The sequence below is a fragment of the Periophthalmus magnuspinnatus genome, chromosome 3 (assembly GCF_009829125.3).
Source record: "Periophthalmus magnuspinnatus isolate fPerMag1 chromosome 3, fPerMag1.2.pri, whole genome shotgun sequence".
In the NCBI taxonomy this organism is placed as follows: Eukaryota; Metazoa; Chordata; class Actinopteri; order Gobiiformes; family Gobiidae; genus Periophthalmus; species Periophthalmus magnuspinnatus.
Window position 1 is genome coordinate 18,177,729 of NC_047128.1, and position 24,831 is coordinate 18,202,559.

The 24,831-nt window shown below is 38.2% G+C and overlaps 1 protein-coding gene across 1 annotated transcript in view; it reads right to left on the bottom strand.

Annotated features, from left to right (window-relative positions):
• The window catches only part of tspan4a (tetraspanin 4a), a 406,837-nt gene extending 382,380 nt beyond the window's left edge, over positions 1-24,457 (bottom strand). Inside the window, exon 1 of the mRNA XM_055232518.1 lies at positions 24,351-24,457. The gene's annotated coding sequence lies outside the window, so the exon portion shown is untranslated. The remainder of the gene's footprint in view (positions 1-24,350) is intronic.
• Between the last annotated feature and the right edge of the window lie 374 nt (positions 24,458-24,831).

Below are 24,831 nucleotides of genomic sequence, written 5' to 3' on the forward strand. Positions count from 1 at the left end.
AAGGTGTACTATGTGACCTTTCTGTTGGAGGGTCTACCACCTGCTGTATCCATGGAGATGTAATGGAATAAATGCAAGATATATACTTTGAGAATCATTAACAAGTGTTTTTATTGCTTGAAGAGACTGTGAGCGGGGTCGCCTCTCCACAGACTTGACCTGTAACTTAAAGAGGGGGTATTTTACTTCTATGGGATCTGCTAATACCGAGTCCTGATTCCCCTCCCTTTGTTTCTCCTGTGATAAGTCACTCCCCCTTCAGAGCACTATGACAGTACAATCAGTGAACATCCCACTAATGAAACTACTGCACATCACATCAGGTTTGTCACGTTGTTGTGTATAGTTTTGTATCATGTTTTTGTATATTTATGGTGAATTGTTGTGTGAGTGGGTGATGTAGGCCTGTGGGCATTTGCACAGCGTCTTACAGCTTAGGAGGGTTCAAATAGGGTCCAGGAGAGTTTGTTAAAATACTCAAACACGCTCTAAAACCTCTTCAGGCATGTTTTTGATGAAGGAACAACATTATAACCAGGCAGAAAGAAAAAAAAGTTGGTACACTTAAAATGTTTATTATAAATTTCATAAACTTTACCTTATATCTGGGAACATAGTTAGGTCAACATGTTCAACTCAAATAGAGCTTTTACTGATAATAAACATAATGCTGCTTCATTCTTAATTACAAAAAACATTGAACATGATGGTCAACGTGTTCATGTTATAACTTGATATTTTGGTTCTCAATATGACTATCCTAAAAAAACCAAAAAACAAAAACTGTCTCTGATCTGAATCATTGCTACCAAAACTACAGCACCTGCAGCTAGTCATTAGTCAGTGCTAGTGCAGCCTCTGTAGCTCAGTTGAGTGAATTCTGGAGGTTTTGAGCTTTCACATGAGGCATGGCTTGTCCATATACTAAGAACAAGGAAAACTTTTATGTGTTAAGAATAAGGCTCTGGCTCGGGTTCAGTTGTGATCGTAACACCTTTTATCAGTAAGAGTGCAGGATACAGTTCCTTTAAGGTCATTATTCAGCTACGTTGTATTGTGATTTTGCAATGATGTTGACACGACTGTTGTGTTGACACGTTAATACACAATATACGCAATCTTTAATGATTATATTAATATTTTTACAAGTACACAGCCTCCTCAGACCCTGTTTGCATACGCTTACACTGCTCGGTACGCTCGGCTGCTTGACATAATTACATTTGGTCTAAACCCTGGTGACTTTGCATAGCCTCATTTGCATTGGGCTCCACACATGCACGCTCATACACTCGTGCACGCTCATACCCCCGTGCACGCTTATGACGCCATGCTCGCTCATAGCCCCGTGCACGCTCATACCTCTGTGCATACTTATATCTCTATGCACACTCAGCTCCGTGCACGCTCATACAGCCACGTGCATGCTCATACCTCTCTGCACGCTCATACTTCCACTGTGCACACTCAGACCTCCGTGCACGCTTATACTGGTCTTAATAGAGTGAGTTGGCTTTGTGGTCCCGGGGCGCAGATCAGACCACAGTGCTGAGAGGAAATCCATTGGTGGGACTTTGACATGAGGGTGTGTCTATGTGAAGTCTGCAGTGTGGCAGGATCAATACTCAATACAGAACATGGGGACTGAGAGAGAGAATACAACAGTAACCAAAATGTAAGTGTTAGTCTATGAGATTTTAAATAACCTGCTAACGCTAGATTGATATGTGTTACACTCTAAATTGAGTTCTTGCCATTGTCAATCTGCAATGACAATGTCGTTGGAAAAGGAGGGCTCACAGCGGAGTTTTAACATAGATCTGTAATGAGACCTGGATAAGACACTGCCCCTCTGTTCTGGTGCGGGATCCATTAGTGGCTGCTCCAAAGGTAGTGCAGCTCCTGGGAGTTCCAGCCCACAAAGAATTTATAGAGCACAATGCATTTTCTGGGAAATCAAACTGCCCGTGTTTGGCTGGGAGCTCATAATAAAATTATAATTTTGATTATATACTGCTGCATAATTTCAAGATATGTTTTTAGAGGATACGTTTTCGTTTAACCAAAACCTAAGATATTTATAGGTGGTGACTCTTTCCATCAATTAACTATTTAGTGCATAAAGATTTGTAGCTTGCACATCACTTAAATGTTTTTTTAGAAAAAATAGAAAACCATATACTTACTTTTATTTGCATTCAGTGATAATTTAAGATTTTTGAGGGAATTTTGGATTTCATTTAAACCTTGCATTGTTTTAAAATCGCCTGATCAGCAGAGGGAGCACTTCTATACCAAACAGCATCATTGCTGTATAAATGTATGAGGCTTTCTCTTAAATTGCAACCAATATGGCAAGCAACAGAATTATAGTAAAAAGTAGCGGGCCCAAAATTGAGCCTTGGGGCACTCCTTTGCTTAAAGATAAAAAATATGATTTAAACCCATTGGGTCCTACTGCCTGTGTTCTGTTTGAAAGATAATTTTGGAACCAATCACATGTAGCATTGTCAAATAAAATATGCTTCATGTGCTTCAAGAGGATTTTGTGATCTACTGAATCAAAAGCTTTAGTTAAATCAATGAATAGAGCTACACAATCTTGTTTGTCATCAAGGGCTGAGGAATGTCATTTAAAACTTTTGTGGTTGCAGGGACAGTACTATGCCCTTTTTTGGATCCTAAGAGCTCCTAATACAACTGGGTCTGTGTGAGTAACCAAAACAGATTGAAGAATTTTATAAATACACTGAACGTTTCTTCAAAATGTAATGCATTATTCACTCCTCATTCAGGGTGGCAAAACCTCTTCTGTAGCAGCGGCAGGAGACTGACTGACACTGTCCATCAAACACCAAAAACACACAAGGTGGGTTAGACATTCCCAAGACATATCATTTAAAACGTCTTCCAAGCCTCTTCCTTCACCTGGGAATAACTTTGGCCATTTGCTTCTTAACATGTTTTATTATTTCATTTAAACCAGCTTGAATCCATAGATTTATATGGGACATTGTAACTTCAAAGAACATTTTCTCTAAATGGATTTTTCTCCAGAGGGACATTAAGATCATTCTTTAAAGTAGAACCTACATACACCAAACTTTACAATCTTTTAATTTGATTTTTTAAAATCGACTTTTTAAAGCTTTTAACCATGTTATAGTTTTGCCCCTTCTCATTTACACACCTTGAAGTCATATTTGGAGTGATTCATGCATGTTTGAGCAATCTTTAATCACTTTAAAGACCCATTTTGCCGGTCCCCGTTTTCAGTGCCACCAGCATACGCCGACTACACTTCACCAATTTTATTTTCTTAATCGATGATACGCATTAGGATTCAGCAGAGACACATAGTCATTTTGTACAAATGAAAAAACTACTCACTAGTGTGATCTGCAGCTATCCATCTGAAGTGCCGACAACTGTACGGCTCTTTGGACACCGCAGTTTCTCTAAGACAGAAGTCAGCAAAATGGTTTCTTTTATTAAGTCGTTTTAGATGAATATTCCGATTTAAAATGTGCAAATGATAACATAATGATCCCCGTGTGCCATAGATTATAACTATAGAACTGACACGAGCGCAATAGGTTTTCTTTAATGCTTTTTATTTAAAGGGCCGATATTACACTATTTTATGATCTTAACTGATTACTCAAACATGTGTGAATGAAACAAAACACAACTCCAGGTATGTTTTTGATGAGGTAACAACAAGGCTTAAAGCTTACAAGAGTCAACTTTACATAATATAGGACCTTTAATAATCCCCTGCACAAATCCCTTCTGTAAAAAAAAAAAAGTAATTTGACAAAAAAAAAATCTAAACCAGTAAACCAGGCTCTGTCATTTCTTATATATATATATATATATATATATATATATATATATATATATATATATATACATATACATATACATATATATATATATATATATATATATATATATATATATATTTATTTATTTATTTATTTATTTATTTATTTATTTACATGTCCCAAAGAGGTGCAACTTTAACATTTTTTACACACAAAATCCCCTATTATTATTTGCATTAATTGATGAAAAACATGTATATAAACTGCAGAGGAAATTTCAAATTGATTTCTTTCCAACACCCGGCAGTGTCTCTCAATTCTTAGCATTTTGAATGTGCACAAGGACAGTCAAACTATGACGCTGTTTAAACACATCATACAGTTTAGGGCTTTATTATGGGCAAAGAATCTGGTCACCACAGCAACCGCACATTCTTGGACCATGAGAATTACAACTGTGAACGTTCTATAGAGCTCATTTAAAGCTATGTTTGGATACGGGAGGGGCTGTGCTGGTTCTGTAATCTGCTCTGAACATGAAGTACCACTCATGTTCAGAGCCACCACTACTGTAGTTATTATGGTGTTTCACAAGCTCCATGCTGCCCTCTGCTGGAGCTGTGATGAGCTGCAGCCAACTCCTGTGTAGCCAATACTAAAGTTATGGTTTCATCCTGTTTTCTTTCTTTCTTCTGGGTTATCCAAGTTTAGACCTGATTAAAGGTGCAATATGTAACTTCTCTGGTGGAGGGTCTGCCACCTACTTGCCTCTATGGAAATCGCATTGCTTTGCCTGGAATGTTACGGCGTGGCATTAAACTTGTGCATTTTGCATTTGTTCATTTACAGCTGTTTCTATTGCTAAAATATTACATTGATATAATGCATTTTTACTGTGAGCAGGGTCACCTTTCCATAGATCTGACCTGTAACTTGGCATGGTGGCATCACTTTGTTGCTTGTGTACATGGATATAGATACCTTTAATGCCATACTGTGGAGTTTTCCAGACACAGCAAAAAGAGAGCAATATAGAGACAAGGATCGTTAACCAAAAAGTCCATATCGCACCTTTAGATTTCAGATTTAGACTTGTTTTAATCGTAGGTTAGGGCTTGATTAATCCCAGTTTGGGTTGAAGGTAATCCTGGTTAATTCCTGTTTTAGTGATAGTTGAGACATGGTTAGTCCTGGTTCATTTATATCATTTAATTTGTTTTATTAGAGATGTACATGGTGTGTTTATGTTGAAATACTTTACTTAGTACACAAATAAAACAAAACAGAGAAAAACAGAAGAGTAGGGCTGTAGTCCACTAAAGAAAGACATGCTACTGCTAAATACTACTTAAGCCACAGTATGTCATTTTTTGCCATAACAGACTACAATGAAAACAAATATCTTATTTGGCATGGAAGAGGGCCTCATCCTGCTTTTTTCTATGGAAATGTTGTTCCTTTGGCTATAATTTTCCACAGTATAGAGTTAAGTCTGATGCCACTCTGGGATCCATCAGTCATCATTTAAGCAGGGCTGGCCCAGCCTATAAGCAGACTAAGCAGCCGCTTATGGCCCCAAGACCAGCAGAGGGCCCCCAAAAGCCCATACATTTATATTGAAAATAATATAATATAATAATAATAATAATATAAGTTTTATTGGAAACAGGGCTTGTGTGTTTACAGCAGCCTAAATATCCCTCTCAAACGATTACATCTGTTTTATATTTATCTAGTAGCAAAATATCTGCTGCTGCCCACATTTGTTTTTGAGCTGGGCATAGGTAAGGGCAACTACGTGTTTACACCAGTGCAAGGACCCTTTATAATGTAATGTAAGCCCACTGTCGCCAACTGGAACACATTAAAATCCACCAAAAACTTGTCTGGAATTCTTGACCCCCCTTATATGTTTGTGTATTGTTCTAGTTGTGACTATAGCAGTTGTGACATTTTGATGTTTTCAGACTGATGTTGGTCATATAAATACAAATACAACTGGTCAAGGTGATGAGAGCAGAGTCATAATGTTGTCAACTGTGAATCACCGAACACCTGAGCCAAGATACATCCGCTGCCGGGGGCCCCAGAGACAAATTCAGCTTAGGGCACCCTGAAAGCTTGGGCCGGCCCTGGTTGTAAGCATGAATCTATAGTTATAACTGTGACAGAAAAGACACTGGTAATGTAATGATCGATTATTACTATATTATTTACATATTTGATACAACGTACGGTTAAACTTATGCTTTTAAAAGGTTTCTTCTTTGATGAATAAGGAACAAAAACAAAGCTAGAAATCAGAGGTGAAATTTCTGGTTGGACCCCGAAGTGACATAAAACGTATCTATCTCCAAGGAGTATATGGTTTTAAACTCTATTTTAATGAAATCATGCACCGATTATATCAATTATATCATTGTTGGAGGAATAATTTTTTATATTCGTGCTCCCAGACCCTCCTGTATTCACTTCCACCCCTGTACGGCTGACTCACGGGTCTAGTCCTTACATTCAGTCACTAAATAGACTGTGACTCAGACAGTTTGAAGGCTCTGTGACATGATTATAAAAAGAGGAGATGAGTTGTTGTCAGTAAACATGTGCATTGTCTCCAGGATAACAGTCAGCTAAACAAAGCCCGCCCTGACAGCAGCTCTGGGAACTGTCACATCTGAAATAAGGAGATACTTTTCTAATGCGTGCGGCTCACTGAAACTACAATGTTTTGGAAAAATTCTCTAAACAGGCCTTACATCTCATCATATTCATATTGGTTAGCCTATATTGTATAATGTTTATGATGTAAAATTCTAACATTAATGTAACATAACATTATCGTTAAAGGGGATGTGACCTACTTGTTGGGTTTTTTTTTTTTTTTTTTCATAAAGTAGAATTTGTCTTAAGGTCAAAATCACATTGTTACATCACTGTGTGCAGTCTGCCTCTAATTATAAAGTGTTTTCTCTTCCGTGAACCAGGAAGCGAGGCTGGTGTGCTGTTGACTAGTTGTTGTCTGCCTCATAATGACCTCTAAACTTTGCTCTTGCCTCTGAAAGTTTTAGAAAGCACTTATAAACTCATCAGGGTGAACGATTTGTTTACGAAAGTGAAAACTTTGAACCATTGCAAACCATTTAAAATTAACTAGTGTAATACAGGAAGTGCTCCATTGTGTTTTTAAAATCCAAACACGTTCACTAGAATCATTTGGATGATTTCAACCCTGGACTTGCCAATCTCTACTGAAAAAAGGTAAAAGGTAGCTGTTAACTTGAAAACTATCGTTTCATGACATCACAAGGTAGAACAGAGCATTTTGTGCTTTAGTGATGTAAACAGACTAATAATAAAGTGTTACTTAAATGTATGTGAATGAAACAAAGCACAACTTCAGGTATGTTTTTGATGAGGTAACAGCATTATAACATGGCTTAAAGCTCACAAGAGTTGATTTCATGTAATATAGCACCTCTAAACGAACTGTATTGTGTACAGTTAAATATATGTGTGTGTGTGTGTGTGTGTATATATATATATATATATATATATATATATATATATATAGATATATATCTATATATATATATATATATATATATATATATATATATATATATATATATATATATATATATATATATATAGAGAGAGAGAGAGAGAGAGAGAGAGAGAGAGAGAGAGAGAGAGAGAGAGAGAGAGAGAGTAAAGTAAAAGTAAAAATCAGAATTCACTCACTGAGCCGCAGAGTCTGCATTAGCACTGATTCATGATTGGCAGCGGGTGCTGTGGTTTAGATAGTGACCATTCAGATCAGAGAGAGTACTTTTAAGATAATCATCTTCTTTTTGTAAGCAAAAGAAAATCTACATTGCAGTTGTTATCAGTAAAAGCTATACTTGATTTGAACATGTTTACCTCGTGTCTGAGGACACAGTCATGTATATGAAATTTAAAATAAAACTCTTACAGTTCCTTTACTATATGCAGACACTCCGTTTGACCATAAGAGCTGCTTTCACAACTCTAAGCAAAGCCAATTTGACTCTTTGACTTTTAAATTAAAATATTGGGGACACAAATACATAGATTATTGTTTAAAATGTAAACTTCTTACACACTTAACCTTTAGTCAAAAATATAGGCTATAAAAAGGCAGACAGTGGTAACATGCATACACACACAAAAAAACACAAATGACAAGGACACTGTGCTTTATAGCTGTCCCGGTATCACCTGGATTTGATGAGCCCAGAGGAGAGCAGCTTTCCTTTTTATGGACCATATAAATGTTTGTAGTTTTCAGAAAGAAAACTCCAGAAGGACAGAAGAAACAGATCAACAACAGCACAGACCTGGCCTCAAGCTAGAACTATCTCACGAAAAGTCAGGAGAACGCCAGCTCTCTTTTAAGACAAAAAATTAAATTCATTCATATTAGTGCACATTAGTTTGAAGATATTTCGAATTACAGTAGGTTTAACATCGCAGGTAATCTACAAATGTACAGTATAATGGAAAATAAATGGAACGTCCTGGTTAGAAACGACATTACACCCATTTTGACAAGGAGCTTAGTGAATATATGGCCCGTAACGGTACAGTGCAAAGCAAAACCATCTCCTCACAGACAAACAGAGCGTGAAGTTCCACAGTTCACCTTTTCAAATATTGTGTTTAGAATAATTTTTGACAAATCTTTTCTAGCATTTCACGAGTTGCATTTACCTAGTCTGCAAAATGAACCATTCAGAGCTCACGGATAACTTATTTTAAAGTGCATACTATTCTATATACTATTTCTGACTATCCTCCATGCATTTTACCACACTTTCTCTCCTCCTCCTCCTCCTCCTCACTTAGCTCTGGAGTGTGGTCAGTGTTGATTACAGCTTTAGCAGCGGTTTAGCCCTGTGCAGAATGACATTTTTCAGTCTATGTTTTTACTGTAGCTTACAATGCCCCATTCATCATCAGCCTGCCAGCAAAATTACTACCGGTACTACTACTGCTGCTACAAGTACTGCTCCTTACCGCGAGAGGGTATTCAAGTCTAATATGAAGTCAGTAGGTGTTTTAACATTTGTGAGTTCATTTGTAATATGCATGCTTTTATTATTAAGGTTTGCAGAAGTGGATAGTAGTAGAGTATGTTTACTTGAGCAGCTTTAAAATTGAACTTGGAGTTGGAGGAGTTAGTTGTCAGACATCACAGTTTTACTCCTACATTTGCGTAGTATATTTGATAGAGTATAAAAGTAAAAGTACACTAAGTTTTGGTTACTCTTCACACTGTAAGTAAGTTTACAAGTGACAAAAGTTTTATGTTGACAATATTAAATGATTTGAACATATGTTTCTTGCACACCTCCTTCAGAAATGATTTTGTTTTCTATTTCCATTTACTCAAAGTTGTTTAATCGCTTATTTTATATATATAAGATGCCATTTTGCCGATCAACCCGTTTTCACTGACACTGATACACACCCACTGCTTTGTATCTCCAGTTTTATTTTCTTAATCAGAGATGTGTGTAGGATTCGGCAGCACCACGTAGTCATTTTGGTACAAATGAAAAAAACAACAACACACTACTTGCAAATGTGATGTGCAGCCATCCAGATGAGATGCTGACAGATGTGGCTCTTTGTTGTGATGATGTTTATGTCTCCTCCAATTGGCCACAGGAGTGTTCTAATGCTAACTTGTTTCTTTTATTAAGTCGATGAATATGAATACATTTAGATGAACATTTAAAATATCCAAATTATTATTATAATGATCCATGGGAGTCACAGATTATATCTATACAGCAGACACAAGCGCAATGTTTTGTCCTTTCATTACTTTAACTTCAAATTATAAATCAGATGTTACTTCCACATACTTACTTTTACAGTTACTCTTATATTTGAGCTGTTTCCTCAAATTCTTAATGTGTAATTTCATTGACCACAACTTTGTTATTTCACTGGAGTAATAATATTTTGAAGTAACAGACCGCATACTTGCTTTCAGATCCATGTATTTACAGAGTGTGAAGAAAAGCCACAGCCTGGAGTCTGCCTCACGCCCAGTTTAACATGCATGACATGCACGAACACGTGCGTGCACACACACACGCACGCACGCACGCACGCACACACGGTTTCCAGTCTTTTTGGGGACATTACATTGACTTCCATTCATTTCCTGGAGACTGATCCTAACCTTAACCATAGTCACTACTGGCCTAAACTTAACCTAAACCCTAAACTTAACCTGTTTTAATCTGCATCTGAACTTTAAACCATGTTGATGATCTAATAATAAGGGAGACAGGTCCCCATGATATGAGTGTGTGCAAATATTTTTACTTTAAACGGTGCACAATGCAACTTTTTCCAGTTTAGGGTCTGTCACCTGCTTGTCTTATAGAGATGCTCTTTATGAAACATTCCAAATCACATAGTGGCCCTTTAGACCAAACATGTGTATACATCTTTAAAAACATCACCCTGGTTATATGAGATTCCACTTCAAAACAAACATGACCACGCCAACTGACGTACTTCAGCCTAATTTAGAGAAATACTGACTGTTTGTGGAAAACATGCAGAGGGAAGAGCTTTATGCATTTGTTGATGGGAAAGATGTGTGAGCTTTTCTCTCAAATGGATTTAACTAAAGTTTGATCTCTTGGCTTGTTGCTCTGTTGTGCCGCTCTGTTGTTATGTACATGTATATCAGATCTCATTGTGGAAGATATGACAGAAAATATATAAATGCAAAATGAATAAGCCATGGTGGCAGCCATGTACTCTCAGTGACTGTGGAAAATCAATGTTTCAAAGTAAAACCCATTTTATTTGTGTATATCAAATACAACACCTCCACAAACATTAAAGCATCTCGGAGCAGCATTACAGGCCACAGTCCCAGTACAAACCACTCTGGACCAAGCAGAATCATAACAGGAAAACACACACACAATATGACTCCATTTTGTTAGACATATGTGGCTTGCCTTGCCTGTTATGTTTTTACTGCTCACATTTTATTTTACCCAACTGTGACGGGAGTGTCTGGTGCAGGGTTTACAGAGCAGTGTAACAGAGAGAGGCCGAGTGGGGTTTTATTAAAAGTCCTATACACGGTGCCAGAGGGAGGCAGCTGACATTAGTCTTGCCAGCAAGATGAATTTTCGCTATTTTTGTGAGTTCACAAACTCTTGACAATCCATCTTGTATGGCTCCAGCTGAAGCGTTTGCATGTGAGACCAACCAGTCACAGGGCAGCACAGAAGCCAGCGCCAAACAATCCAAAACAAACATGGTGACACCAATAGACATACTTCAACCTGTTTTAGAGGAAATGCAGACTATTTTGTTTTTGAAAAACATGCAGAGGGAAGCACTTCGTGCATCTCTATGGGATACTTTTCTTAGTTCTGGCAACAATCTTGGCTCATCTGATCAGAGCAGTTCTCATAGACTGTTTGAAAAAAATAAAAATAAAAAAGGTCTAAAGACTTATTTTCACTTAGCTTTGTAGACCTCTAAAATGCAATAGAATACAGAAAATTGCATATAGTTTGGGTTTTAGATTACCCCAGTCTGGTCACCCTATCTTGTACAGCATCCACCATTGCGGCTGAGCTCCACCGGAAAATTGACCAGTAGCTTTCGTGACAATCATCTTGAAGAATTAATCAGACGGTTCTGCCATTGTCAATCACTATCTAAGGGATCCTCCCAGAGCGATTATTTAGAGAACTAGATTCAGAGATACACAGATTCGTCCAGATTCTGGCAGGTTAAGCGATAACTCCAGGTATGTTCATGATGAGGAAACGCAACACAAGAATCACACAGAAGCAGAGTAGGCAACACAAGTGTGCACAACTTTGTGCACAACAAACATATTTGACACCATAATAACACTGCATTTTAAAATATTATTATTGTAGTACAAAGTTTTCTTTTGATCATGCATCATCTGAAAGGATAAACACACTCTCAGGTCGTTCTCTTCACTTTAGGGTCGGCCTTGTTCATATACACTCTTAAACTGGCCGTTTATTGCAATTCAGAATGTGACTGTCGGGTTCACACCGGCCCAAACGCACTGCTCTCACAACAAATGCTCTTTTACATTGGCCTAACTAGTGGCAGTGTGAAATTACCTCAGTTTGAACCCTTTTAAACTATTCTTAGCCTTGGTCATTTCTCTGTGTTTACTTTGTTGATAAAATGAGTTTCCACATTGGCTTCTGTCATATAAATAAGCATAAAAATAGCTAGATGAACGGCTCTTTGAAATGAACAGATCCAAAAGATAGGGATCCCATCAAAGAGCTGAAAGTCTCATCACTATGACTAACCCTGGATGTCATGTAATTCTCATGCACCATGACAACTGAAATCACACCATACATGAAACACATCAAGATATCATTACATTTTCTATTAAAATCTGCCCCTGTTTCTATAAGTTAATAGGAACTATCTTAAAATAGCTATTTCAAATTCACACCTCTCCACACCCAATCTCACTGCGCATCTGTGTTAGCGTCTGCTATCTGCCAATGCATCAAACCCACTGATAAGGGACTAGCGCCTTCTGAAGTTTATCACAAGATCATATCACTACATCTTACGTCGGCTCCAAACACACTTTTTCTATTGTCAGGCTGTAGCACATTTTTCAGGCCGCGCTACGCTCCATCTCCCCCAAGGATCAAAAGCCAAAACTACTTGCAAACAATGTGGAACTATTGGAGTGGTGGCTGCCGACAGGACAGAGGGAAAATGGCTACGGTACATGAAAATAAAAGTTTGGAAGAGGTGAGACGAGGTGAGGAAGTGGTTGAGTGGGTTCGGTGTCACACAGAAACGCTTTCAGGTCCCAGAGTGGCAGCAGTAGCACAATGAACAGAGTCTGTTAGTGAGAGGGAGTGAGCTAAGGAGTTACACCTATGGTCAAGAAGGTGCCTTTTGAATTCATTTGCATAGTCATTTTACGCTGTAACCTAAAGCCATAGTGGGGGACATTTTATTTTAAATATGCTGCTGGCCTCAAAGCAGTAACAGTAATACAATTTGATGCTGGAGGTTCTTCCCCAGGAGATTTTTTGATTAAAATAGACCGTATTTCCTCAATTTTTGCACATTTTAGCAATAACGGTGGCTCCCCCTCTCTTCATTTTACTCCTGAGGTTTAGTCCAGCGCAGCAAATGTGACTTTGCCAGCACTAGTCAAATATAATAACAAAAACGGGATCCCTTTAAACAGTTTATGACCACATGTATTGATTATTCTTGTAATAAAACTACTACAGCAACTACATTTTATCAACTGCTCAGTATTATCCAAAACAGCACTACTGCCCAACTGTCCCAATAAACCAAAGTTGCAACTCAATAAAAATAGCCTCAGTTAAACCACAGACAAATCAGTTATTTGGGATAGGCTGGGCATGAATGGACACTCTTACACTTGGACAGAGAGAAGAGGAGATTGTCAGTATCCCTGCAGCTTTTATTTCAGGCTGACAGGTTAAATAATGATATAGAAATGTACCTTTAAATTTTATATACAACTGGTTCAATAATATTGTAATGATCTGATATTTTGTCTTTAGTTTAGAGTTGTTCTTGTAACTGTGTGTTCTTGTTGTTGTTCTTGTTGTTGTTGTTTTTTCTTTCTTCTTCTCGTTCTTCTCATTCTTCTTCTTCTTCTTCTTCTTGTTACTGCTTCTGTACGTAGGCATGGGACGATATTAAAATGTGGTGTTAAGATCATCAAAATAATTGCGATTAATGATGATATCACGACTAAGTTGCTATCAGTTATGGATATGAATGATTATTTTAATATTATGAATAAGTTCTATGTTTAAACAACTGTGATATAACTGTATTTTGTTATAAGTGAAAACAGCTACGATCTAGAGGAGAACGTTGTGGATAAGTATGTTTTTTCTGCACGCTCTGGTGATGTAATGGCCATCATCTTTGTCGGCGATCATCACGATTATATAAAATGTTCCACGGTCCCTTTTGATCACGATAAACGATATTATTGTTCCTGGTCCCATCCCTGTTTGTATACACCTGGTTGCTATGCCGACATGTTGATGTAAAGGTTTTATTCTTGAGTTACTGGTCTGTTTTAGAGACTGGCTCTAGTGAATTGACACCGCTGTCGTTTTGCTCTTGTTTGGGCGTGGGTTACGGCCTACAGTCGCACTTACGTTCAGAAAATAAACAACCAGAAGAAAGTTGGCATGTGTCCTTACACCAGAACACTACAATATAAAGCCTAATTACATGTGGATATTGATACAATCCATGGAAACACGTGTGCTGTTTACTTTCCATAATTTAGGTTTTATTGACAAGCACGAGGTGGAGGGAAAGAGGAGAGCCAAACGACTGGAGCAGAGAGAGTTGGCAACCCTGCTATGGTCAAAAAGGTCAATAAATATACACTCCCTGGTCCCAAAACGCTGCAGCACTATCAGTACAAAATGGCTACGGTTCCATTCCTATGTGATGAATTGATTGGCATTGGTATTTCAAGTTCTGCAATCTAAAGCTTTACTGCGTAACATTTCAGCCGGCAAAATTAGAAGTAAAGTTAAGATACTTTTTCCTGTCCTGAGACTACAAACAAACAAGTGACTGTCCAAACCAATCACCAGTCACTCACGCTGGACAAACATACTGAAAGGCGTGATTCCTGGTTTAAGGACAGAACTAGTTTATTTTAAAGTGGGATTAAACACCTAAACTCTGCCCACAATCGCATTTCAAATAGAGCTACTAAACTGAGCAATGCCTGGAAGACTAAGAGGAGAGTGAGGGGCGGGGTTTGGAGGTATAAGGAGCAGTGTGATTGGTCTAACAGGTATCCACCCTTCAAACTCCGCCCCTGCAGCCAGGTCTTTGTAATCAGAAACACCTGGCTGTAATCAGGGCAGCCTTCTGTGATGTCACCAAGTACTTGATATTGCACTGCATGATACTGAGGCCACTGAAGGCAGCACACATTTAGATTTAGAAGTTTTTTAACCAGAAAGATCCAAATTTACATAATATTTCCCCAAAAAATTACTATAACAGTAGACAATGCAATTAAAACACCATATACATAGTTAAGTAGTGAAAAAAGTAGATTTAGTGTTTCAGTTTTTTAAAAAAGTTTGCAATAGTCCAGTTATTTCTCACTTTCTTAACACATTCTTGGCATCCAAACTATTCACCGCAATGTGTTTATAAGCTCGTTTGACAATTTTCAGAGGTCAGAGTGGAGTTTTGGAAGATAAAAACTTTTTATGATTAAATACAGACAACATACAGATTAAGACTTATTTTGACCCTAAGAGCTGCTTTTACAATATATCTGTACTGGGGCAAGACATATTTTACTTTAGAGTCTCTTTAAACTGCCTAAATTGGAGGTGTCTTGCCCAAGGACACAATGAGATCATGCACCTTATTTATTATTTATTGTTAATATTCTAAAGATAAATCATTCAGACGTGGGTTGTAAATCGTATTGAAAATCTGATACTAATCGATACCAAAACTAGTATCATAATCATCAAAACTAGATAATCATTTGAGCAAGTATCGATACTAAAAAACAGGACAGAAATGAACCTTTTCTGAATAGATTTAGAATGATCTTGAGCTGTATTAGAACAAGTATAAGACACATAAACTAGTATAGCCCAGTATAGGGAACCAATCTAGACGACTGCGAGATTACACAGATATAAGGTCACATGGTAATACAAAAGAAAGTACTACGATTTAATATTGAAAATTACATTATATTGTCTACATAAAGAATCATGGTATTTTTCCTTAGTGTCCAATCTATCTAATTCATCCAGCACGAAACTCAACCTCAGCCATTGAAATAACATTCTTTTTGAGCCGAGTGTTGGATAAGTGTTGTTTTAGCATCACACCCACATCCACCAGAGCGGAGGGATAGCCTACAGTGAAAAATATCAACTGTTTTTCACCATTTCTCTCATTCCATTGGTTTAAGTGACTCCAAAACACAACACAGGAGCAGCTGAGAGCACAAACACAGGGTTTAAATCATGCATTATTTTTTGTCAAACAGCTGTATGTACAAAATACCTTCAGGACTTAAAAATGCTGTACCTGTTTTAAAAATGTGGAAAAACAGAAGTAGTTCATTTTAAACTGTCCAAACATATCAGTCAGTAATTAGATGCAGAAAGCAGATGTTGAGCTAAGAGCTGCTTTTCTGATATATCTGTACTGGGGCAAGACAAAATTTACTTAACTAGCCAACTCCCCAGGTTCCTGTTGACGTGGAGGAACAGTGGCCCTACTTTGTTTTATTTAATTTATTTTGCACATCACAAAAAAGAAGACTAGACTAGACCTAGCTTCTCATGGTCAGTAGAAACCATGAACCAGAGAAACCAGTGATTACATTTGAGTCGATATTGAGCCGATTTTGATTATTTGCTCCAAAAAACTTCATTTAAATTGACAACAAACTCACCCACAGCCTTTTTTTTTAAAATGTAATTAAAATTTTTCAATCACAAACCTATAAGAGAGCAGTTTAGTCACTTTGTGTGCAGTTATCTCTTTGCACTAAACACAGGGGTGTCAAACTCAACTTCACTGAGGGCCACATCAGCAAAATGAATAGATGTAAAAAAAAAATAAAAAAAAAATAAAATAATAATAATAATAATAATAATAATAATAATAATAATAATAATAATAATAATATGACTGTTTAACTGCCTATCTCTTGATAAACTGACATTTTAAGACAGTCATACATTTTAATTTACCTCGTCGCGGCCACATAAAATGACATGGCGGGCCACATTTCACCCCCGGGCCTTGAGTTTGACACATGTGCACTAAAGTGTTCAAATAAAGATAGCTTCACCAAAATCAAAATACAAGAAAAAATAGGCACGTTTTTTAAGGATGTTTTAGATAAATTAGTAGTCTAACCTGTCATATGCACTTTAAATGGCACCGATTAAAAGTGTGTTATTATATCCATGAAATCAAGATTTAAAAAGACAGTAAGAAAAATCTCAATCTTTATACATTGCTATTTCATCCAGTCCTACCAATAGCATCTTGCAAATCCTTTCACTGTCACGTCTTTTATCTTGGTGCCATATATTTAATGAAACACAGACAGTCTGAATGTTCCCTTCACTGTTGACACAACCGGCACCTCCGCTCAGCCTTGTCATCCTGCTCCAAAGACTTTCTCATCCATAATACATGAGCCTCCGCTTTAAACCACTCTACCACTATACCAGCACTATTACTCAATTAGCCCAGGCCACTTCAGATACACAGACTTGTAAAAACTAGTCAAATGTGACAAATTGAGAGGGCCTAGTGAAGAGAAGGAACATCTCCAGAGCTGAGTGTAAAAGGTTCCTTAGTTTAATAGCCTGCTAGCAATTAGGAAGAGAATTAAATCAGAAGTTGAGTTTGAATTGTCAAAATTTATGCAGTAATAAAAAGGCATTTGTCATGGGTGAAGCAATAAGAAGTTTGCTAAAATAATTGCTCCGATTCCCCTGATTTATAGTGATTATTTGTTTTAAAAGGTCCACTGGCAGTTCATTGTTGCATGGCTGAGTGGTATGAAAGTGAAATATTTGAAAATGAGCTAAATCAGTCCATAACATTTCTCGTATTAAAACTAATTTATGAAAAACGAATAGCTTTTCATCATTCACTCTTCACCTGATGTAGGGTAGAGCTTAACACTTTAAAACCGCAACTAGTTTCCTGCTTGAAAACACAAAATCATTGCTTGACAAAGGTGAAGTTGTTGGGGCTGTATTTCCAGATTATAAAAAGCCTGCCATTGACACTATAAAAAGTGTCAAAGAGGTCACAATTTCATAGTTGGTATCCATCACGCTCTATCGTCTCATTTCCACTGGTTCGCTTTAGATCGGTGCTGTTCCGTTTAAGGGGTTCAAAGGGGGCCCTGGAGAGTACTAGCTTCCAGGGGGCCAGCGTGGTTAGGATTGCTTTAGCTAAAGGGTGTCTATACAAGAAATGAGATGATTGGGCAAGAGAGACTCAAGACTCAAGACGGCAAAAAGCTGATATAAACAGAAAATAATCATTTCTCACCAAACGCAGACTTGATGCCATATTTCCTGTTAAGGCAAATTTATATGTCGAGCTGATATGCGTCGTAAAAGAAAGCACGAATGCAACAGCTGTTTTCTGTTTATGGATGCACGGCACTCACGTATATTTCGAGTGCGTAATGCGTCGGATATGAGCTAAACCCAATGCATACATAAAGAGACACTAAAATCCAGTGTGAATGTCCAATGCAGAAACAGCTGACAATAAACTAGAAGTAATTTAGTGTCTATGCTACTTTCATCCATGTCTCACAATCTTTTTGTGAATTGCTGAAACTGTATAATTCAAATATGATTATGATTTTATTTATTAAGAAAACATCTGTAAATTTTGGGAGACGTCAGTGTCAGTGATGGCAGTGGGAGAAGAGCCCTGCCCCTGGACCCTGAGCCATGCCTGGAACATGGACATGCATCTCAGCTGGAGGAAATCGCACCAAACACACCCGCTTCAAGACAGCTCTAAGCAAACCGTGCCAGTAGAAAAGACTACAGGAGTCCCCCAGGGTTCAATATTGGGGCCTATATTATTTTTGTCATATATGAACAATCTTCCTCTGGTCTGTCCAAATGTTTATATTTTAAAGTATGCAGATTATAAGGTCCTTTACACTTACACTGACACTTACACTTGCACAGCTAAATATTAAGCCCATTCTAAAACTATTCAGGAAAGGACCAATTCTGTTCTATTCGTGTGATTTTTCTGCTGACAACCCCGGAGTCACTATTATCTGCTATTTTTGCATCTACACCAATAAACTTTCAAGTCATTTCAATGTGTTCTTTCCCCTTTCTTAATCCTTTTGTTTCAGCTACAACCACCCCACCACTGCAGCAGAACAATCGACCTCCTAAGCCTCTCCACCTCTTCATCTACGCCACCACCAGTGTCTTTCATCAAATCTATCCTTCCAATTGCATTCACTTCAAATTATAAAACAGATATTATGTCTAGACAGTTGCTCACTACACTCCTTGAGTATAGTTTTCCAAAGTCCTTTTTTTTTTTTTTTACACTTAATTTCTTGGACCACAAAGCAGTACTTTTTCTTGTGCACAGTTTTTTTTTTGGCTCCTAAACCCAATTCTGCTCACTTGTCTGTGTCTCTGTAAAACTCTCCTAGCTCACAGATCTTTTATCTCATGGCCAAGTAAATGATTACACTACTGAATGCATATCTTGATTCATTCTTGCAGATATTGCTGATGATTTTACTTCTATGGGGTATTAACTGTTAACACATAACATATTTAGATCACCATATTATCTTTTATTGTTTTGAAAATGCTATATTCACCAAAAACAATGTATTAACACGTTTTATAAGGTTCACTTTTGTTTTTGACACTCCCATTGCTTTCCACATTCCCTCTTCAAACTGACATCACAACACAATCAGCGTGCGTCCTACTATTGCGCTGGGTTTGTGAAGTTGTAGTGTATAGTTTTGCATCATGTTTTTGTATATTTATGGAGAACTGTCGTGTGTGAGCATGGGTGACGTAGGTTTATTGGACAGAATCTTTCAGCCAACAGTAAGGAGACTTTAAATTGAATGGAATGGATGACATCTAAACCCTCTTCAGGCATGTTTTTAATTAGGGAACAATATCTTGACATGGTAAAAAAAAACTATTTTACATAATAACCCTGTCTTTAATTAAATTTGAATGAATGCTTTTGCTTTTGGCAGCTTGCTCCTGTCACTTCACGCCCTACGTCTTCGTCTTCTCTATATATTCCTTCTCTGATTGTTGGTTCACAATGTAAAATCAATACGAATAGGGACTGTAAAGACGGGAGAAAGCTGGAACTTGCAATTTCACAGCGGACTGGACAGCGAGGAGCTTTTTCTGATGCAACAATGAAAAACGGCCTAGTCCCACCAACCTCAGCAGATACAGTTTACGTCTACCCTCCTGACTCATGGTTTTCATTAAAGTTGGGATGAATTTTTAATGCAGAAAATGGATTATGGAACTCGGAAAAACTAGAGTGCAAGGTGTGGACGACGTAAGGTACAATGTAATGGGTCTGATTTAGCGCTGGGACATAGCGTAGCAGTGAGTTTTGCAGGTTGTAATTTTGCTACAAATTTGCATAGACACTTCTGCGGGTAGTTTTCATGTGAGTCAGGAGAGGAAGGAGAGAATCATGAAAGTACAGAGCCGGATTTTATATTTCTGAATAATGATGTGCCAGTTGTTTATATTTTTATACTCAAAGCCTGGAAGTTGTACAGCTATTGGCATCCAAGTCAGGTGTGTCTAAGTTTTTTCCACTTACGGCCATAAACTAGAACATACACATAACAAAATACTAACCCGAGTGAAAACAGAAAGTATATAATGCGTGTTCTCTTGCGTGTGCCATAAGGGAAATGTCTTTTTGTGTTCTTGTCTTGTATAAAAGTCACATAAGTAACACAAAAGTACATACATGTTGTTGTGTGGTCACGGATTTGTAAAATGTACTCAAGTAAGAGTATTGGTACTTCATTGTAAAAAAGTAATTCACAAAACAATGCCACTTCATGTATTTGAGTATTTATCATGTATTTGAAAGCGTCTGAAGGCCTCCATAGATATGTTACCTTGAATGTTCCACTGTATGGCATTAAAGTGTTTCGTGCAATTGTTTAAAAAGGTAAAGTATGTAACTTCACTTGCATGATTACATGAAAATAGAAAGTTAAAACTATACTTCAGGACATTCTCTATGTAGATTGATACGGTTTATGCCAGCCAACATTTCCATGGAAACAGGGAGAAGGTTTGTGGAGACGCAAGAACGCTCACGGTAAGGGTGCACTGTCTTCTATGTGTTTTAGCCCAATAAACACAAGCAAAGTGAAAGTACATGTTTTTATTTTATATACTATGGCTTTGATTACAGGTTTTTATTCCCTAAAACAACTAGACAAATGTGTGTATTTTTACTGTGAGCTGCATCTGACCCCTAAGTTGACCTGGTGCTGTCGTCTGCTTGTCTCCATGGAGATAGATCAGTTTAATACCATATTGTGGGACATTCCAGACAAAGAAATACCATCTCCATAGCAGCAGACCCGCCAACAGAAATGTTACATAGTGCATATTTTATTATTACACAAAACACAACATTTTTTGGTTTTCCAGACACATAGTTACAGTTAAAAATATATCCAAACACAAGAGTCCTTTTACTACAAAATATGACTCAGAGTAAAATCTACACCCTCCAGCCCTGGACCTCACATAAGGCCACATTGTACCTCAGCGAATTCCAAACTCTAAAAAAGTCAGTCTGGGTTCTCCTCCCAAAAACCAAGAGAGGAAGGGAGGAAGAGAGAGAAAGACGCAGAGAGAGAGGAAGAGAGAGGGGAGAGAAGGAGAGAGCAAGAGAGAGAGACAGATAGAAAGGGACAGAGAGGTTGATGGGGGAGAAAAGAAAAGAGACTGTTGGGGAGAGAGAGGGAGAGAGAGAGACAGGGAGACAGAGAAGAGACTAATGGGGAGAGAGAGGGAGGGCGAGAGACTGAGGAGTTAGAGAGGAAGGGACAGAAGAGGGAGAGAGTGATGAGAGAGTGAAAGAGGACAGAAGAGAGAGAGGGCAGAAGAGAGAGGGAAAGAGAGAGTGAGAAGAAGAAGAAGAAGAAGAAGAAGAAGAAGAGACTAATGTAGGAGAGAGGGAGAAGGAGGGAGAGAGAGGAAGGGACAAAAGAGGGAGAGATTGATGGAGAGAGCGAGCAAGGACAGAAGAGAGAGGGGGTAGAAGAGAGAAAGAGGGAAAGAGAGAGAGAAGAAGAGACTAATAGGGGGAGAGAGAGAGAGAAGAAGGGAGGGAGAGAGAGAGAGGAAGGGACAGAAGAGGGGGGAGATTGATGGAGAGAGCGAGCGAGGACAGAAGAGAGAGGAAAAGAGAGAGTGAGAAGAAGAAGAAGAGACTAATGTAGGAGAGAGAGTGAGAAAGGGAGGGAGAGAGAGGAAGGGATAAAAGAGGGAGAGATTGATGGAGAGAGCAAGCGAGGACGGGGGCAGAAGAAGGAGAGAGAGAGGGGGGAGAGAGTGGAGGGACAAAAAAGGGAGGGAGAGGGGGTGGCAAGGTGAGAAGGAGGGAGGGAAAATGAGAGAGGATTGCAGAGAGAGAGGGAGGGAGGAAAGCAAGGAGGGAAAGTGGGAGAGAGAGAGTGAACAAGGAAGACAGACAGGGAGGGAGGGTGGTAGGGATAGAAGTGGGAGGCAAAGGGGGAGGAAGAGGGAGGGAAAGACAGGAATGGCTGGTATTCCAAATGTTGTCCAGGGCTTATTTCATCCTATCATCATGTTCCGGGACATAACACATGGTCAACCAATCAGAGAGCAGCGAGCCTGACCACATCACCACAATCTAAACAACCATGAGGAACACAGACAACTGGCAAACAACTTCAACCCGACACCCTCACTTTGAAAAACTGAAATATTGGCTCAGAAATTACTTTTATATCAGGTTAGCTCTCTTGAATTGAAATGCAGTTACGATGGGTTCTCATAACAACTTTTTTTTTTCTTTCTCTCAATCACTTTATTGATTAGAGCTGCAACTAAAGATTATTTTAATATTCAGCAATTAATTGACTGGTCACCCGATCATTTCTATTGTACATTTTCAGACTTTTTAAATACATTATCCACCAAATAAAAGGTTGACTGAAGACTAAGGTGTATTATTAATGAAAAACAAAAAGTAATGTTATTAGAGGTAGTTTCTTCCAACTCCGTACCGTAGCTATATTAAAACCATGCATTTATAACCACCAAGTTGGACTTCTGCAACTTATCCTTTAGCTAAACTCTGTTGTCCTCCAGTGAAGTTTAGAATAGATTTTAAAATGTTATTATTTGTTTTTAAAGCTCTTAATGATGCAGCCCCAGGTCACTTGTCTGATCTCCTGGCTCCTTCCGCAGCCTCTCGGGGCCTCAGATCAGCCTCCCAGCACTTACTGAGCGTTCCCATCTCATCCCATCCCAGCACCAAAGACGATAGAGCCTTTTTTGTCAGCGCCCCGTGACTTTGGAATGAACTCCTGATCCCTGTAAAGAATCCCACATCTATTGATCATCTTAAAAATCCATTAAAGACTCAACTCTAGGATCTGGCTTTTAACTAGTGCTATTATTTTACTGATGTGTTGTTGTTGCAAATGTCTGGTTGTTGTTTTTATATCTTTTATTTGATTCTGTTTGGCCTGTGAAGCACTTTGGTATGAATAAAGTGGCTTGGTTTGAACATCAGACATCGTTTTTTGACATTTTGTTTTAATAATACTAGTGTCTTTCTTCTAAAAATGTCTTTTCATGTGTGTGTTTTTAGAGCCTGTAAACTCCAGATTACTAACATTAATTACAATATGATTATTTTTAGTTGGCTACAGTCAGGAATAGTCAATTAATTGTTGCCATAGCTAGAGATCGATTGATGTAGTTTTTTTTCATGGCAGACAGTGATTGTTTAGAAGACAGATATTTTTGGACGATATATATATATATATATGGCCAGATTTAGATTATTTCCCCAGATTTGGTCAATTAAATTCACGCACATCACTTTATAACCACAAACCTATACGAGAGCTGATTAGTCACATTTTGTGCAGTTATATCTTCACATTACACAAGTCTTAAAATAAAGCTCTCTGTGTATTCTTTAGGAAGAAGGTTGGCCCCAAAAATGCCAAAAGTTCTCCATTAATCATTTGGCTAATAATATGTTATATTTAGACATTTTAAAGGCTGTGGTGGACCAAAAATGGCACCTGGGTCACAATTTGAGACTCAGATAATACTGTTTTTACTGTTGTGGGTAATTAACATGAATTTCTACTTTCTATATGCCTACATTATTCTAAAAAGTTGGAGAAAGTTTTAATAGAGCTTTTCAAATAGTCTATCAAGTTTTTATAGCCTTGTTCAGGGCTTGATTTCTTTCCTTTTTTTCCTAATATAAATTAATGAATAAAAATGTGTATAGGCTACAGTGAGAGCCCCAGGAAGAACATTGTCAATGCAATGGCTAATTACAAACAAACAACAAATCAACAGGCGCGTCTCTCTCCAAACACCAACTTATCCAAGTCCAATCAATGCGTCTGGAGCCTTAACTAAACCAATAGTGTCCCTGCCTCACGCAAGACGAATGGCGCCCTGGCGAAGTTTATCCGCTTTAATTAGACAAAAGTGGCCCCGGAAAACAGGCGATTTATCACAAGAAAATCACTGCAGTGTGCACAAACTTAGCAGCCGGTCTCAGAATGCACAACGAGGAGCGGCAGACCCGTTGGAGGAATGCGTAAAAAGGGAAAGTTGAGCAGGGACTCACCGCTCACTCATGCCGTGTCTCCGTCCTCTTCCACGCTCCTCACGCCGGTTCTAACGCCACACCAAACTTTCACACTTGTTGTTTGGCCGCTGTGGGCTCTCCCCCCTTTCACCCAGAGCCGTGCGTAATGTACAGCGTCTCTGTGAAGTGGAGGACAGCAGGAGGAGTGGAGAACGACGGTGTAATTGTGACCTCTAGTGGAGAGACGGGGAATGGCAGTGATAGGAAATAGAGTTGGCATGTGTTGTGGGTCCTTAAATATTTTTGCTCAAGCGTTTAGGCTATTGGAGCACTGTTCTTGTTTAAAGTTTCAGTGGGGCCTGTAAGAAAAGATACACTTTGATCTTTGCCTGAAAATTGTCCAAGCTGGTATTTTCCTTCAGCAGCTCAATATCGACAGAAATATCAACAGCTCAGTGGCTCAGTGGTGTTAAATGGTGGTGGTTGGCTGATGGTGGTGGTATTGACAGCCTTTTTCCCA